Source organism: Lissotriton helveticus, chromosome 8 (genome assembly GCF_964261635.1).
Source record: "Lissotriton helveticus chromosome 8, aLisHel1.1, whole genome shotgun sequence".
Taxonomy (NCBI): Eukaryota; Metazoa; Chordata; class Amphibia; order Caudata; family Salamandridae; genus Lissotriton; species Lissotriton helveticus.
Window position 1 is genome coordinate 257,306,451 of NC_136069.1, and position 18,815 is coordinate 257,325,265.

General features: G+C 51.1%; 1 protein-coding gene across 2 annotated transcripts in view; it reads left to right on the forward strand.

Annotated features, from left to right (window-relative positions):
* Positions 1 to 18,815, forward strand: part of DYNC2H1 (dynein cytoplasmic 2 heavy chain 1) — a 1,763,151-nt gene that overhangs the window by 333,717 nt on the left and 1,410,619 nt on the right. The window lies entirely within an intron of this gene.

Genomic DNA, 18,815 nt, shown 5'->3' on the forward strand with positions numbered 1-18,815 from the left:
TCCAATTTTGCACAGAGTTGCAACATTGGATCAGATGAATGGTTAATCAGTTTTTAGTATGTCAAGGAGATCGCTTTTTTGAGCATATACCCATCAGGAAGCCTATATTCGAGGGTGGAGGCAGATACATACTGTCTTGAATTTTTTTGCTTCCTGGGGGGAGGGAGGAGATGTTGAAGTGAAACTAGCACAGATGTGATGTACTCAAAACATTTGGTTCTAGTGACATAGCATCACTGCATTCAGATCTGACTTCAGAGGAGCAAGGTGTACTTCAGAATAACCAGTAAGAGTTGCCATTTTCAATTCTTGACCATTCTGGGATTGGACATGTGTCATGAGGTGTTTATTATAAATGAACTGGTGGATCTCCCCTTTGACGGGCGATGACAGATGCTTATGTGGAGTGCAGCAGACCCTTTTCCTTAGAGCAGACAGAGTTTACAGTGGTTATTGACATGCCACCCCTGGGCTTGGGGTGGGGGAAACCTGGACAATGGATGTGAAGATCAAAGGTCTTTGGCCATCAATGGCTCAGCAACATCATAACAGTATTTTGAAGTTGTGCATTGTTCAGCAGGCCCTCAAGGCAGTTTTTTTGGCCTTCTATCACAGGCACTTCAGATCACGTCCTGATAGAAAACACAACCTCATAATGTTCTGGAAGAAGTAGGCATCAGTGGAATCCTCTGTGTGTTGTCTAGAGACACCCAGGCTGTCGCTGGAACCTTATGGGATTTCTCTGTCGATAAGTGATGTGGTGAATTCCCTCCACCTCAGGGAGAGAAACTCAGAAGGTATCTTCTTGCCCATAGCATGTGCCATCTGCATCCAGCAGTTGCACATGGGATGTATTCGCTCAGTGTTGAGTGCCCATGATAGATCTGTTTGTTACCTCCAAGAATGCTTAATGCGCAGCTTTATTCTTTCTCAAGTTTCTTTTTCGAGGATTCCGAAAAATGTGTTCCTTCTTCAGTGATACTAGGGCCTCCTGTACACATTTTCTGTTTTACAGCTGATCCCTTGAGTCATGAAGAACCTCAAACATGACTATGCTCAGATTTTTCGTATAGCCCTTTACTGGGCTTTGGAGGGTCTGGTATTCAGAGCTCTTGAATCTCAATTTATGCTCTCTGCCTCTACTATATTCCCTGTAGAACCTATTGTCTCACCAGCAAGGCAGAGTCTTGTATCCAAACCTCCACAATTTATACCTGCATGCATGGAGATTGAGCAGACTCAACTGAGGGGTGTTGATCTTCCATCTGAGGTGGTGGATGTCATTTTCGCTGCTTGCTGTCCATCCACAAAGCCCAATTATTCTGGCCATTGGTCTAAATTTATCACCTGGTGTGATCCTCTACTGATGTTCTTTTTGTTTTTTCTTTGACCTGGCAAGGATTTGCTCTGGCCACTGTTAATGGCCATTTATTGAGGCTTTTTTGATTTGTCAGCTCAGCCCTCTTTAACCAAATCACCCCTTCTGATGTGTTTCTTAAAAGGGCTTTTGCACATTTCTCACTGCCCCATTATCATGCTGAAGTGGGACTTTGATATACTTCTGATTTACTTAATGTGTTTTCCTATCGACCGTCTTTATAGTTGTTCCCTGAGACTCCTGACTCTGAAACTTTGTTCCTCATTGCAATCACTCCTGCATATTGCATCATCGAGCTGCAGGCATTATCCATTAGCCTATGCATACCACTTTTGTTCTGCCAGATTGCGCCTCACACATAGTTGTTCTTACCCTTTTATGTGGTTCAGCCCAACACCCTCTTCTGAGCAGGAGGAGAGGCCACAACAGTTGGATCCTCAGCAGGCCCTTAGTTTCTGCAGTGATAGGACTAAGGATTACCGAGTGGACGATCACCTCTTCGTCAGATTCACAGATGTGAAGCATGGAAGGGTGGTACCAAAACAGACTTTATTAGGCTGGATTGTCAGTTGCATAAAAGTGTGGTAGGCAGTGGCTAAAAAGGATTCTACGTAGCACCTTTGAACCCTTTCCATCGAGCAAATGCTGCTTCTGTAGTAGGGGATCTCTGTGTATAGTCATAATCTAGTGAATAGTCCCGCCCATGTGTGTGGACCCCGGAGCAATCAAAAATAATCTCTTAAGGTGTCGAAAAATGCAGAACTGCACAGACACTTAAGAGAGAATTAAAGACAGATAATGCAGCCCACATCCACAGGCTACACTGTCCAGTACTTCAACTAGAAATTCCACCAAAAATCCACAAACAGCACAGCCTGCCAGATTTGTCTTGCCTTAACAGCAAAAAACCCTCTGGAATGATAGAGAGGAAGACATGGACAGACAAGACCCATAGGCTGCCATTATGTGGCTCAGAACAGAATACTGTGCCTTTAAGAGAACTTTCCAGAACTTCACGGTATCCCAGAATGCACTGCAGGTCCCTTTTACTTTCAGTTCTTTTTTCCGGCTCCTGCAAACAGGACCCTGGAGCGTTGAGTTCTCCCTTTTTAAGGGTTTATTGGTGATTTTTCACTTTTTCAAGTTCTTTGAGTACTTTTCTGAAGTACTTTGGTGTTTTTTCTTCCTGTTTGTCTTTTGGTGCCCTCTTTGATTGTCAATATGCCTGCATTATTCGACAAATGTCCAGAGTGCTCCAGGAAGAAGGCCAAATCGGACCCACACGAGGTGTGTATCATCTGCCTTCCCTCATCTCATGGCCCAGAGGAGTGTGACATTTGTCAGGGTTTTCTAGCAGGATCCTGAGGGATAGAATGAAGATCAGGCTTCAGGGCCTGGAGGACAGAAGACAGAAGGCACAAGGTGGGTCTGGAGGGACTTCCTCTGCCCATGCTGAGGCCTCTGGGGGGCTTCCCAGGGGCAGGAAGACCAGAAAGCATCCCCATTCTCCGTCTGTGTCGATTGCTCCGACTAAGGCGTCGGGAGGGATGACTGCAGTCTGTTCCCCGTCTCCCCAGGGCTCTGGGTCGAAGCAACGTCGACGTTCGGCGTCGAGGGAACTGAACAGACCGCCGTCGAGATCTCAGGTGACGATTTCGTTGTCGTCCTCGTCGGAGTCGTCGTTGAGTAATCGACGTCGAGAGGCCCGGCGTTGGCGTTCGTCGTCGAGGCGACACCGCCGTTCGCCGTCGGCGAAGAGGAGAAGGTCGTCGTTGAGGGGAAGATCGCCGTCGAGGCGAAGATCGTCGTCGAGGCGAAGGAGGTCGCCGTCGAGGCGAAGGAGGTCGCCGTCGAGGCGAAGGCATTCGCCATCGAAGGAGAGATGGTCGCCGTCGAGGAAAAGACGCTTGTCGTCGAGGGGCCGACGCTCGCCATCCGGTCGCCGTTCTTCGACGCCGAGAAGGCGCGGAAGGAGTTCTGGCGCCAGGAGTCAGTCTAGCAGGCGCCAGGTGCCTATGGGAGACTCTCCAACGTCCCAACCTAGAAATGAAGGGGGATCCACGGGTTCGGTGTACTCAGTGGTGTATACCCCTTCTAGGCAGAAGTCAGTTACGCCCCCTCCTCCCTTGCCGAGGGGGCTTCCTCCGCGGGCTCCCACTCCGCCTCCGCTTCCACCTCTTCCACAGCATCCTCAACCTCTACCTCTACCTCAACCTCAGCTGCCGGCAGACAAGCAGCCTCCGATTCCTCCGAGGTCGGTTTCACTGTCCCGATTTCCGACTCCTCCCAAGGGGACCCCTCGGCCGAGGGACCCAGCCAGGCCAAAGTCGCCCGCTCCTGTGAAACCGGCGGATCGACCGAAGCCAAGGAGGTCGCGATCACGCTCCGGACGGAGGGGGAGATCGAGGAGTCATCACAGATCCTCCACTAGGTCAAGACGGCGCCATAGGAGGCGCGGATCACGGTCCCGCATGGACTCTTCCAGGACCAGGACCTATTCACCGACTTTGTCGGAATCCCCGGGGACGAGAGTGTCTCCTGTGGACGACATCAGCACGTTCCAGGATGTTCTCCTGAGGGGTGCAGCAAAATTGGGAATCACGGTGACGGCTTCAACACCCACGACGTCCGTGATTTTTGAGATGCTTCATAAGAAGCATTTGTCTCGCCCTTTACTACCGCTAGTACCAGGATTGGTAGAGCCTGCGGAAGAGCTGTTCCTCACGACAGCAGTGACGAAGGCCGCTCCCTCCCGGCTCCTTAAGAAGTACAGGGCCCCGGATTCTGACCCGGCTTTTCTGCGGATGGATCCGATTCCGGATTCTGTTATAGTGACAGCGGCCAGGAAACAACATTCTACCTCCCCGTTGTAGGAGAGTAGGGTCTGCAATCCTATGATCACCCAGATTTTTGCTTTTTGCTTCACTGGTTTACGACTTTCCCTGGCTGTGGGCCTGCTAATCAGACCCACAGCCTAGCTGTTCTCTCTACTCCAAATTGTACCCAGGTACTGAATTGGCACTGGGCCCTCTCCAAGTCCCTGTACCCAGGGCTGAGGTGCACCCAGAAGTCTCCCAGGGGCTGCAGCATGTATTATGCCCCCCCTGGGCTGACCAACTAAATCAGACACAACTGGCTGCCTGACAGCTGGGGCAGAGTGGCGTACTCACCCTCTGCTGTAGATATAGTATTCCTATATCTAAACCTAAATGGGCACACAGATCTCCTATCAGTCACTCCTATGGCAGGCCTTGACAATCCTGAAGGCAGAGTGCTTGGAATCGTGTGAGATGGTGCTCTGGCATGAGCTGAGCCTGTCTGCGGCTTTCGGGATCTATCCCTTAGCCGTTTCCATGATATCGCATACCATATACTCTTAAGTGCATTATAATCCTCGCGGTTATATGCCAACTCTGGTATCGCTTTATCAAAACATGTCGAGTAAGGTGTCATACGAATTGGAATACTAACCCCTCGCCAATTCTGGCGACGGGGTTAGCATTCCACCCTTCTAGAGGGACACGACATGTATGTAACCTGTAACCCCGGTTAAAGTCAGACAGAGCCTTAGCTCCACAAAATGGATGCTGCCACCGAGACACAAGTCTGCCCTCCTGCTGCTGGGAGTCCTCCCAGCCCAGGAGGCAAGGACAAAGGGTTTCCTGCCAGGGGCGGTGCCAGCACCGTCCCAGACAGGATTTTGTGTATCCTAGGTAGGCAGGGCTTTAGAGGAAGGTGACTGCAAGTGGCACCCCGGTGCTCACTGTGCATAGGCCGGCTTGAACCAGTTCCAGGGGTACTCCAGCCCCTGATCTGGGGAAAGCCCGCCAAAGGAGAGGGGTGTAACCACCCCCCTCCTAGTCCCACCCATAGGGCAGGACTTAGTCACGTGCCAGCCCCTTTTTGCAGGATAAAGGTAGGAACTGGCCCCCTTCCAAATCAGATCAATCTTTGAATCCTGAACCGACCTTCTACACGAAGAACTCAAGACTCTTCTCAAGATTTCTCCCTTGTGACTAAGGAGTAGTCACCCTGCAGCAGCAGGCACCAACCAAGCATCGCGGTTTGTTGCCAGTCTCTCCTCCGGATCAAGACTGCTCCAGCACGACGAGAACCGGCTTCCCTTGCACCTCTGACCTCAACCTACATCATCAGCCCAGCTGTGATCCGTGGGTGCGACGAGACCTCGAGGGACCGGCCATCTTCAGAACTGCACGACGCTTGTCCAGCACGACCGCTGAGTGACCCTCGACTGAGTGCTTTGGGGTAAGAGAAGCCCCGACCCTGAGCAGCTCCAGCACCGAAGTTCAGCCCCCCTGCATCCACGAGATCTGCGTGGGGCCCTTCTGCTTTTTGCTGCTCACCGCGTTGTCCAGGTCACTTGCCCGTTGGCTAGTGACCCTCTGACGACGAACTCTAACGACCAACACCGCTGGTCTGGTTGCTCCAGACTGGCCCTTGCTTCCCTCCTTCAGAGAAGTACCCTGGACCCTCCTGGTCCACTCAAGACGCCATTTTAGGTCCACCGCGTGGGCCTTGCATTTGCCAAGACTTGTTGCCCCAATCCTGGGTCCAGCGACGTCGACAGCAAGTACCTCCGTGGGACAGCTCGCACCTCCATCCTGGTCGCCGACAACGCCTCCTGGTCCGAGAGACTGCAGAGCCCAGCAGCGCCCACTCACCTGGCTGAGGTGACTTCGTCCGGTGCCATCCTGGTGCCCACCTAAATCACTGGCTAGTGATTCAGAACTTGGTCCCCTCTGCTTACAGGTTTCTTCTTCCCTGATCCAGGCTTGGATCACCACGAACTCCTTCACTGGCCGCCTGCCAGCAACTTCTTTCTTCAGGCTCCTGGATCTTCAACGAGGGTTTCCGACGCAATTGAACCCTATGCAGCCGCAGCCCCTGGGCTAGGTAAACTGAGTACTCCGGTGCTCCAGCATAGTCCAACACCCTAAGTGTTCGGATCCACCCTTGTTTTCGACCCACCTAGTCGGGTTCGCCCGAGAACAGTAACTTTGCAAAGTGCTAGTATCCATAGACTTGTTCCCGCATTACGCGTGAGAGTTCCCACTCTGCACACGGCGTCCCTAGGCCTCCTGCTTCTAATCTAAGGGTTCAGCATTGTAGGCCTAGCGTTTCTACAGTCTAGAAAAGTATTACTTACCTGCTAGTAACTTCGCATTCCACTTCTTGTGTATATGGTTTTTCGTGCCCCTCGGGCATTTGTGTAAATTGTGCGACTTTTAGTATTTTCGTAAGAGTTTTGTTGTGTGCTTAGCTCCCTGTCTCATAAAGAGCCAGGGTAGTCTTGTTATAAATAAATATACTTTATTTTTGATAACAACTTGTGTGGTGTCCTTTCACTTGGTGTTCAAGGGGTAATGTGATGGTAAAACAGCTGGCTTAACACGCCCTCTAGAGTCTTAGCCTTAGACTGCTCGTATCCATGCTACTAGGATAGCTGGTCTATCAGGTTGACTTACAACCAATCATCAATAAGGGTTGTCTGGACTGATACATAGTGATCACTAGAATAGTGAGCACTGCATATCAGGCCAACTTCTCACATTGGTGAGCAGCGGTTGGGATTTGAGCTTGCTGTTGTTTTACCACACATATCCTAAGAATATCATTTGAAAGATCACATAAGTACTAAGGTACATATAACTTAGCTTAGAATACTCTGAGTTCTACTGAACCAGCTGTTGTAGCTCCTAGGGCCTAGCACACCCTAAACTACAACTCTAGCAAGGGATCAGTAGGTAAACATATAGTGTAGGTAAGTGCACCACTTACACCTCACTAGAAAAGCATGTCTACCCATGGAGAGTCTACTGAGACTCCCCTTGTGGATATTGACCCTCCACAGGTCAAGTCAAGATGTGCAGCTCTCAGTTTCCAGGAGATGAGACAAGTGTGTACTTCCAGGAAACTGAAACAGGGGTCTAACCCCACCATTCCCTTTCTAATAGGTCTCTTAGAGACATATGATGCGAGAAAGATTTCTCAGTTAGATGGGAATATGCCAGCCCTAGAGGGTACCATTGGAGATCCAGACCTCCTTAACACTGAAGACAGAGTTGAGGAGGGGGATCAAGATGACCTCTCTGGGGATGAGGCAGACAAGAGGTCTGAGTTAGTCAGCAGACTTACTAGGGCCAACTTAGACCAACTTAGGGAAGGATCTGGGGGACCCCCAGTACTGACCCTAATGAGGCCTAACCTTGGAGTTAGGAGAGATAGATCTCTTTCTAGGGACTCCAATAGATCTCTGCACTCTAATGCCTCTTCCCAGAGGAGAAGGAACTCTCCCCAGAGGAGATTGACTTCCCCTCAGAGAATGGAGCATGAAGCAAGGATGAGACAGGCTAATCTGAGGATTGAAAGGGAAGAACTTGCCCTGGCCAAAGAGAAGCTTGCCTTTGCTAGGGAGCAGCAGATGAGTGGGGTAGTACCCACTGGTGGCAGCAATCTCCCAAGAGAAAAAGAGAAGGGTTTAGATACTAAACACCTGACAAAGATAGTGCCCCCCTTTAAACAAGGGGATGACATCCAGAAGTGGATGGCTGCTTTGGAGAGGGCCTGCACTGTGCAGGGCATTCCCCAAAGTCAGTGGGCAGCTATGCTGTGGCTCTCCTTTGATGGCAAAGGTAGAGATAAGCTCCTCACTACAAGAGTGGAGGATGCTAACAATTACCAGGTCCTGAAAAATACACTGGTTGATGGGTTTGGTTTAACCACTGAGCAGTACAGGTTGCTGTTCAGAGACACCCAGAAAACTCAGTCTCAGGACTGGTCTGACTTTGTGGATTGTGCCACTAAGGCTTTGGAGGGCTGGTTGCTGGGTAGCAAGGTTACTGATTACACAGGATTGTATAATCTTATGACGAGAGAACAGATTTTAAATAATTGTCAGAACCAGTTGTTGCACCAGCACCTTGTTGATTCAGATCTGACCTCTCCCCAAGAATTGGGAAAGAAGGCAGACAAATGGGTCAGAACAAGGATCAAGCAGAACCAGAACCAGGGTGGTCAGAAGAAAGCAGACCAGAAGGGTAATACCAAGAGTGAACAAAATGACCAGAAGTCTTCAACAGGTCCCCAACAAACCAAAGAAGGTGGGGGTCAGGCTTCACAGCAGAAAAAGAAGACTCAAGAAGGCCAGTCAAAAAGGTGGTGCCAGTACTGTAAAAGTAAGTCTCACTGGTTTTGTGAGTGCACCAAAAGAGGAGGGCAAACTCCTGCCACTACAGCCCCTAAGGCAACTGCACCCCCTAGTACAGTCAGTAGTGGTAGTGCACCTCCCAAGGGATTAGTTGGGTTAACCTTGGGAACTGAGGAGTCTGACAACTTAGTTGGCACACTCACTCAGGCTGTCCTTGTCTGTACAGGGGATATGGATATGTCCCCTGAGGTAAGTCCCAATACTTTGGGCAAATACAGGCAGACACCTTTGATAAATGGCAAAATGGCTCAGGCCTATAGGGACACTTGTGCCAGTGTCACCATGGTGACACCTAACTTTGTGGACCCTGGACAGATCATGCCAGGTACAGATTTCCTGGTGACCAATGCCAGCAACGTCACTACCAGTCATAGTATGGCGATTGTTGCTTTCTCCTGGGGAGGGGTAAGTGGCCAAAAGAAAGTTGTGGTTAGTTCAGACCTCCCAGTGGATTGTTTGTTGGGCAATGATTTGGAGTCATCACTATGGTCAGAAGTGGAGCAGAGGACTCACATGGAAATGTTAGGCTTGCCAGCACATGTGCTTGCTGTGACTAGGTCACAGGCCAGAAGATGCCCCACTGAACAGGTGCTGGATCCTGGAAGAATGGACCAGACACCTTCCAAGAAGAAGAGCAGTAGGGTTAAGGCATTGCCTTCCCCCTTGCCCCAGGTTGAGGATCAAGTCTCTGAGGAGGCTGATCTGAGAGAGCTGAGGGAAACTGAGCCTAAAGAGCTTGAACTTGATCAAGTTGAGTTTCGAGGCTCAGGGGGGCCCTCCAGAGAAGACCTGGGGAAGGCACAGTTAGACTGCCATTCCCTTGAACCCCTCAGACAGCAGGCTGCTGCTGAGGCTGCAGGGAATGCCACAGGTACCCACAGGGTATACTGGGAAGATGGACTCCTGTACTCTGAGTCAAGAGACCCCAAGCCTGGTGCAACCAGGAGGCTGGTCATCCCCTTGTCTCAGAGGGGTTTCCTTCTCACCTTGGCCCATGAGATTCCCCTTGCAGGTCACTTAGGCCAGACAAAGACTTGGGACAGGCTTGTCTCACACTTTCACTGGCCTCACATGAGTGAGAATACCAAGGAGTTTTGTCGCTCCTGTGTCACTTGCCAAGCCAGTGGTAAGTCAGGTGGCACAACAAAGGCCCCCCTCATACCACTACCTGTGGTGGGGGTTCCCTTTGAGAGAGTGTGGATTGACATTGTTGGTCCAATGGAACCCCAGACAGCATCAGGGCACAAGTTTATACTGGTGGTGGTGGACCATGCCGCCAGGTACCCTGAAGCTATTCCACTTAGGACCACTACAGCACCTGTAGTGGCAAGGGCCCTAGTTGGAGTGTTCTCCAGAGTGGGCTTCCCTAAGGAGGTTGTTTCTGACAGAGGTGCAAACTTCATGTCAGGATATCTGACTGCAATGTGGAAGGAAAGTGGTGTCAACTACAAGTTCACCACACCCTATCATCCACAGTGCAATGGGCTTGTTGAGAGATTCAACAGGACCCTCAAAGGGATGATTCATGGACTACCTGAAAAGCTCAGGCGTAGATGGGATGTCCTGATACCCTGCCTCTTGTTTGCTTACAGAGAGGTCCCACAGAAGGGGGTTGGCTACAGCCCTTTTGAACTTCTGTATGGGCATCCTGTAAGAGGACCCCTGTGTTTGGTGAAGGAAGGATGGGAGAGACCTCTCAAAAAGCCTGCAACCAACATAGTGGACTATGTACTTGGTCTCCGCTCCAGGATGGCTGAATACATGGAGAAGGCAACTAAAAACCTTGAGGCCAGCCAAGAACTCCAAAAAGCTTGGCATGACCAGAAGGCTGTCCTGACTGTATACCAGCCTGGACAGAAGGTGTGGGTGCTGGAGCCAGTGGCCCCAGCAGCACTCAAAGACAAATGGTCTGGGCCCCACACCATCATTGAGCAAAAGGGAGAGGTCACCTACCTGGTGGACCTTGGAACCCCCAGGAGCCCCCTCAGGGTGCTCCATGTGAACAGGCTCAAGGCATATGTCGACAGGAAGGACATGAGCTTGCTCATGGCCACAGATGAGGGACAGGAGGAAGAGAGTGACCCTCTCCCAGACCTGCTCACTCAGAATCCTGATGATGGATCAGTAGATGGTGTTGTCTTTTGTGGCAGCCTCTCTGAACATCAGCAACAGGATTGTAGACAAGTTCTGCAATCCTTCAGACATATGTTCTCTCTGACACCCAGTCAAACTGATTGGTGTACCCATGAAGTGGACACTGGGGACAGTCTGCCTGTAAAGAGTAAAATCTACAGACAGCCTGATCATGTCAGAGACTGCATCAAGACAGAGGTGCAGAAAATGTTGGAGCTGGGAGTCATTGAGCCCTCAGATAGCCCTTGGGCTAGCCCAGTAGTTCTAGTGCCAAAGCCTCACACCCAGGGGGGTAAGAAAGAGATGAGGTTCTGCGTAGACTACAGAGGACTCAATGCAGTCACTAAGACTGATGCCCACCCAATACCAAGAGCAGATGAACTTATAGATAGATTGGCTTCTGCCAACTACTTAAGTACATTTGACCTGACAGCTGGGTATTGGCAAATCAGGTTAGCTGAGGAGGCCAAGCCCAAGACAGCATTTTCTACCCCTGGTGGGCATTATCAATTTGTGGTAATGCCCTTTGCACCTGCCACCTTCCAAAGGCTGGTGAATCAAGTTCTCACTGGGTTGGATGACTTCTGTGCAGCATATCTTGATGATATAGCTGTCTTTAGTTCCACCTGGGAGGATCACCTGGTCCACCTGAGGAAAGTGTTAGAGGCACTGCAAAAGGCAGGTCTCACTATCAAGGCCACTAAGTGCCAGATAGGGCAGACACAGGTTGTATACCTGGGCCACCTTGTAGGTGGAGGCCAGGTTCAACCCTTGGAGAGCAAGATACAGGCCATCAAGGACTGGGCTCCTCCAACCACCCAGACTCAGGTTCGAGCTTTCTTGGGCCTGACTGGGTACTATAGGAAATTTGTCAAGAATTATGGGTCCATTGTGACTCCACTTAATGACCTGACAAGTAAAAAGATGCCAAAGAAAGTTCAGTGGACAGCAAGCTGTCAGAAAGCATTCAATGACCTAAAGCAGGCCATGTGCACAGCACCTATCCTAAAGAGTCCAGATTACTCCAAGACCTTCATTGTCCAAACAGATGCTTCTGAGTTGGGTGTGGGAGCTGTTCTATCTCAGCTGAATTTTGATGGTAACGACCAGCCTATTGCTTTTATTAGCAGAAGGCTGACCCCCAGAGAGAAAAATTGGTCAGCTATTGAGAGGGAGGCCTTTGCTGTGGTTTGGGCCCTGAAAAAGTTGAGGTCATACTTGTTTGGTACTCACTTTAAGATTCAGACCGACCACAAGCCCCTCTTATGGCTAAATCAGATGAAGGGTGAAAACCCCAAACTACTTAGGTGGTCCATTTCCCTACAGGGGATGGATTTTACAGTGGAGCATAGACCTGGTACTGATCATGGCAATGCTGATGGGCTCTCCAGGTATTTCCACTTAGAGCAAGAAGACTCACCTGGTCAAGGTTAGCTTATTGTCCCAAAGTTTGGGGGGGGTCATGTAGGAGAGTAGGGTCTGCAATCCTATGATCACCCAGATTTTTGCTTTTTGCTTCACTGGTTTACGACTTTCCCTGGCTGTGGGCCTGCTAATCAGACCCACAGCCTAGCTGTTCTCTCTACTCCAAATTGTACCCAGGTACTGAATTGGCACTGGGCCCTCTCCAAGTCCCTGTACCCAGGGCTGAGGTGCACCCAGAAGTCTCCCAGGGGCTGCAGCATGTATTATGCCCCCCCTGGGCTGACCAACTAAATCAGACACAACTGGCTGCCTGACAGCTGGGGCAGAGTGGTGTACTCACCATCTGCTGTAGATATAGTATTCCTATATCTAAACCTAAATGGGCACACAGATCTCCTATCAGTCACTCCTATGGCAGGCCTTGACAATCCTGAAGGCAGAGTGCTTGGAATCGTGTGAGATGGTGCTCTGGCATGAGCTGAGCCTGTCTGCGGCTTTCGGGATCTATCCCTTAGCCGTTTCCATGATATCGCATACCATATACTCTTAAGTGCATTATAATCCTCGCGGTTATATGCCAACTCTGGTATCGCTTTATCAAAACATGTCGAGTAAGGTGTCATACGAATTGGAATACTAACCCCTCGCCAATTCTGGCGACGGGGTTAGCATTCCACCCTTCTAGAGGGACACGACATGTATGTAACCTGTAACCCCGGTTAAAGTCAGACAGAGCCTTAGCTCCACAAAATGGATGCTGCCACCGAGACACAAGTCTGCCCTCCTGCTGCTGGGAGTCCTCCCAGCCCAGGAGGCAAGGACAAAGGGTTTCCTGCCAGGGGCGGTGCCAGCACCGTCCCAGACAGGATTTTGTGTATCCTAGGTAGGCAGGGCTTTAGAGGAAGGTGACTGCAAGTGGCACCCCGGTGCTCACTGTGCATAGGCCGGCTTGAACCAGTTCCAGGGGCACTCCAGCCCCTGATCTGGGGAAAGCCCGCCAAAGGAGAGGGGTGTAACCACCCCCCTCCTAGTCCCACCCATAGGGCAGGACTTAGTCGCGTGCCAGACCCTTTTTGCAGGATAAAGGTAGGAACTGGCCCCCTTCCAAATCAGATCAATCTTTGAATCCTGAACCGACCTTCTACACGAAGAACTCAAGACTCTTCTCAAGATTTCTCCCTTGTGACTAAGGAGTAGTCACCCTGCAGCAGCAGGCACCAACCAAGCATCGCGGTTTGTTGCCAGTCTCTCCTCCGGATCAAGACTGCTCCAGCACGACGAGAACCGGCTTCCCTGGCACCTCTGACCTCAACCTACATCATCAGCCCAGCTGTGATCCGTGGGTGCGACGAGACCTCGAGGGACCGGCCATCTTCAGAACTGCACGACGCTTGTCCAGCACGACCGCTGAGTGACCCTCGACTGAGTGCTTTGGGGTAAGAGAAGCCCCGACCCTGAGCAGCTCCAGCACCGAAGTTCAGCCCCCCTGCATCCACGAGATCTGCGTGGGGCCCTTCTGCTTTTTGCTGCTCACCGCGTTGTCCAGGTCACTTGCCCGTTGGCTAGTGACCCTCTGACGACGAACTCTAACGACCAACACCGCTGGTCTGGTTGCTCCAGACTGGCCTTTGCTTCCCTCCTTCAGAGAAGTAACCTGGACCCTCCTGGTCCACTCAAGACGCCATTTTAGGTCCACCGCGTGGGCCTTGCATTTGCCAAGACTTGTTGCCCCAATCCTGGGTCCAGCGACGTCGACAGCAAGTACCTCCGTGGGACAGCTCGCACCTCCATCCTGGTCGCCGACAACGCCTCCTGGTCCGAGAGACTGCAGAGCCCAGCAGCGCCCACTCACCTGGCTGAGGTGACTTCGTCCGGTGCCATCCTGGTGCCCACCTAAATCACTGGCTAGTGATTCAGAACTTGGTCCCCTCTGCTTACAGGTTTCTTCTTCCCTGATCCAGGCTTGGATCACCACGAACTCCTTCACTGGCCGCCTGCCAGCAACTTCTTTCTTCAGGCTCCTGGATCTTCAACAAGGGTTTCCGACGCAACTTGAACCCTTTGCAGCCGCAGCCCCTGGGCTAGGTAAACTGAGTACTCCGGTGCTCCAGCATAGTCCAACACCCTAAGTGTTCGGATCCACCCTTGTTTTCGACCCACCTAGTCGGGTTCGCCCGAGAACAGTAACTTTGCAAAGTGCTAGTATCCATAGACTTGTTCCCGCATTACGCGTGAGAGTTCCCACTCTGCACACGGCGTCCCTAGGCCTCCTGCTTCTAATCTAAGGGTTCAGCATTGTAGGCCTAGCGTTTCTACAGTCTAGAAAAGTATTACTTACCTGCTAGTAACTTCGCATTCCACTTCTTGTGTATATGGTTTTTCGTGCCCCTCGGGCATTTGTGTAAATTGTGCGACTTTTAGTATTTTCGTAAGAGTTTTGTTGTGTGCTTAGCTCCCTGTCTCATAAAGAGCCAGGGTAGTCTTGTTATAAATAAATATACTTTATTTTTGATAACAACTTGTGTGGTGTCCTTTCACTTGGTGTTCAAGGGGTAATGTGATGGTAAAACAGCTGGCTTAACACGCCCTCTAGAGTCTTAGCCTTAGACTGCTCGTATCCATGCTACTAGGATAGCTGGTCTATCAGGTTGACTTACAACCAATCATCAATAAGGGTTGTCTGGACTGATACATAGTGATCACTAGAATAGTGAGCACTGCATATCAGGCCAACTTCTCACACCCGTCTTCTACCGTACCTCCTGATAAGGAGAGCCGATGGATCGACTCCGCTGGCAGGAAGGCCTGTGGGACTGAATCTATGGCCATGAAGGCGTCTAGCGTTGCGGCTCTGCTAGGGCGGTATGATCGTGCCCTGTGGGAATCCCTCCAGCAGTTCACGGAACTCCTGCCACGAGAGAAGAAGGAGGATTTACAGGAGCTCCTGAAGGAGGGGATGCTGGTATCGAACCAGGTCATCAGCGCGGCTGCTGATGTATCTCTTTTGGCGGCCCATGGGTACTGTCATGGGATCAACCAACGGCGCCATGCTTGGCTTAGGCTCACATCACTCAAGCCGGAGGCTCCGCAGCGGGTGGCCAATCTGCCCTTCTGCCCTGTTCGGTAAGCATGCGGACGATGAAATGGCCCGCATGAAAGCAGAGGCTGAGACCCTGGCGGCGGTTGGGTTGGAAAAGCCCAAAGAAAAGAAGGCCTACCGCCCGTTCCAGAGACGGTTCGGGGCACAGGGTAGAGGGCGAGGGCAGGCTTCGGGACAGCAGCAGCAACAACAGCAGCAGTTCCGGAGGCCCTTCCAGAAGCGCCAGAAGGGAAAAGGAGGCCAGCAGTCCTATACAGCGAACAAAGGCCCAGCTGGGTCTCGACCCTGAGCGGTTACTTCCCCTACATCCGTTACCCGCTCCGGTGGGGGGAAGCGTTCAATTTTTTCTGGCAGAGTGGAGAAAAATTACTCAGGACAGGTGGGTGCTGAATATTGTTTGCAATGGATACAGTCTTCGGTTCACCAGCCCGCCTCCATCAATTCCACCGGTCAGCTCGTAGTTTCAGCTGCGCGAGCTCCAGGCGGAGGCCGATATCCTGTTAAGGAAAAGGGCAATAGAAGACGTACCTCTGTCTCAAAGAGGAAGAGGTCTGTACTCCTGGTTCTTTCTGGTTCGCAAGTAGGACAAGAACGAGTTCAGGCCCATTCTGGATTTGCGACAAGCAAACAAGTGGATTCGCAGAGAGAAGTTTTGCATGCTGACGTTGCATCAGATTTATCCTCAGCTGTAACAGGGAGACTGGCTATGTGCTATAGACCTTCAGGATGCGTACTTCCATGTGCCCATTGCACACAAACACAGGAAGTTCCTGCGATTCCAAGTCGGCACCAATCATTATCAGTACACGGTACTGCCATTCGGGCTGAAGTCTGCGCCCAGGACATTCTCGAAGTGCATGGCGGTGGTAGCTGCACACCTGAGAAAGAACAAGGTGTTTGTCTACCCGTACCTGGACGATTGGTTGATCAAGGCCTCCTCCTTCTCGGAAGCTCAAGCGCACTTCCAGAAGACGTGCGTTCTCTTGAACAAGCTGGGGTTGCACATCAACATGTCCAAGTCTGTCCCGACTCCGGTCCAGTGCATACAGTACTTGGGAGCCTCCATCAATACGCTGTCAGCAAGTGTGTCTCCTTCGGAGGAGAGACGATTATCTCAGGCTCAGGCTCTTATGACCGCTCCATCTACAACAGTGAGGACGGTGTCTTCTCTACTGGGGTCGATGGCCCCTTGTATCTTCCTCACACCACACGCACGACTGCACATGAGGCCATTGCAGGAGTGCTTGGAGGATCAGTGGGATCAGAGGAAAGGATCCTGGGATGACAAGATACGACTGTCTCTGCATGCTCTTCAGTCTCTGAAGTGGTGGTGTTCAGCGGAGAATCTCCTCAGAGGGGTTCCCTTTCACAAGGACATTCCCACGCAGACTATCGTGACGGATGCGTCGCTCCACGGCTGGGGGGCACACTCCGGAGACTTACAGATTCAAGGGACGTGGTCCCCGACGGAGTCCACGTACCACATCAATTTCCTGGAACTCAGAGCTGTTCACTTGGCACTGAAGGCCTTTCATCCGTCCTTCCGGACCAACTCTGCTTGTTCAGACGGACAATACAACCACGATGTATTACCTCAACAAGCAGGGGGGTCGAGATCGCGCACTCTGTCGCAGGAGGCGCAGGCGATCTGGCACGGGCTTCTGGCCAGAGGACTGACGATAACGGCTACCCATCTACCAGGTGTACAGAATGTTCAGGCAGACGCACTGAGCAGATGATTCAGGAAAACCACGAATGGGTCATAAACGACTAAGTACTAGGAGAAGTCTTCGCAAGGTGGGGGACTCCAGACGTAGATCTGTTCGCCACTGCCGAAAACAGCAAATGCCGAGACTTCGCCTCCAGGTACTACCAGCCGGGGACGCTGGGGAATGCGTTATGGATCAACTGGTCGAACAGCTTTCTGTACGCTTTTCCACCCATTCCCATGATTCCGACGGTGCTCATCAAGCTGTCCCGGTCCAGGGCGCGGATGATCCTGATTGCCCCAGAATGGCCCAGGCAGTGGTGGTTCACGGACCTGCTTCACCGGTCTCTCCTTCCTCACATACCGCTGCCGTGCAGGCCGGACCTTCTCACGAAGTTCAGGGGGCAGATGTTGCACCCCAACCTCTCGTCTTTGAGTTTGGCGGCATGGCTCCTGAGATAGTGCAATATGGCCATTTGAATCTACCTGAAGATTGCATGGACAGTCTGAAGGAGGCTAAGTGACCTTCCACTAGGACTTCTTATGCTTACAAGTGGAAGAGGTTTTGCATCTGGTGCAAGTCCAAGAACTATGTTCCAACGACGTTTAAGGAAGATGTCATCCTTCCGTATCTTCTACATTTGGCGCAGTCTGGCCATAACGTCCATTCCATTAATGTTCATCTTGCTGCGCTGACTGCCTATAGGAAATGCCCTTCACAGACTTCCTTCTTTCAGATCCCTGTGATCAAAGATTTTTTGGAAGGCTTGAAGAAAGTGTTTCCTCCTGTCCGGCTTCCTTCGCCTTCATGGGAATTGAACGTGGTGCTGTCCAGATTGATGAAGGAGCCTTTTGAACCTATTCATAAGGCTTCGTTGCAGCACCTGTCCTGGAAGGCGGCGTTCCTCTTGGCCATTACATCGGCCCGCAGGGTGAGTGAAATTCAGGCGTTGTGTTGCCAAGAACCTTATACTGTATTTCATGCTGCTAAGCTTGTTATGCGTACTCACCCTAAATTTCTTCCAAAGGTTATATCTGATTTTCATGTTAATCAGACCATAACTTTACCTATGTTTTTTCAGAATCCTTCCACTCCAGCGGAAAGGTCCCTACATTCCCTGGATGTTAGGAGGGTGTTGAAATTTTATCTGGATAAAACCAAGGATATTCGTAGGTCAGAAAAATTGTTTATCAATTATGGATCAGTCAGGACGGGTCTTGCTACCTCTAAACAGTCCACCTCGAGGTGGATTGTGTCCTGTATACAGTTGTGTTACCAGAAGGCTAATAAGACCTTAGGGGGTAAACCTAAGGCTCATTCCACCAGGGGCAAAGCTGCCACGACTGCTTTGCTCCGTAATGTTGCAATTGCAGAAATCTGCAAGGCGGCCACTTGGAAGTCAGTCCATACCTTTGCTAAGCATTACTGCCTGGACACTGATGCCAGGGCAGACGCTCAGGTTGGGCAGGCTTCGCTGCGAAATCTGTTCGCACAGTAGTGGTGTTATTTCTCTTTTCTCCACCGCCGCTTTGTTGTGGGGATGGGCCCGCCCTCCTCCCCGGTGGAGAGATATATTCATGTAAGGAATGCTACAGGTCTGGCGTGTTATGCCTTCAAAAAGAACTGAAAGTAAAAGGGACCTGCAGTGCATTCTGGGATACTGTAAAGTTCTGTAAAGTTCTCTTAAAGGCACAGTTTCCTGTTCTGAGCCACACAATGGCAGCCTATGGGGCTTGTCTGTCCATGTCTTCCTCTCTATCATTCCAGAGGGTTTTTTGCTATTAAGGCAAGAGAAATCTGGACAGGCTGTGCTGTTTGTGGATTTTTGGTGGAATTTCTAGT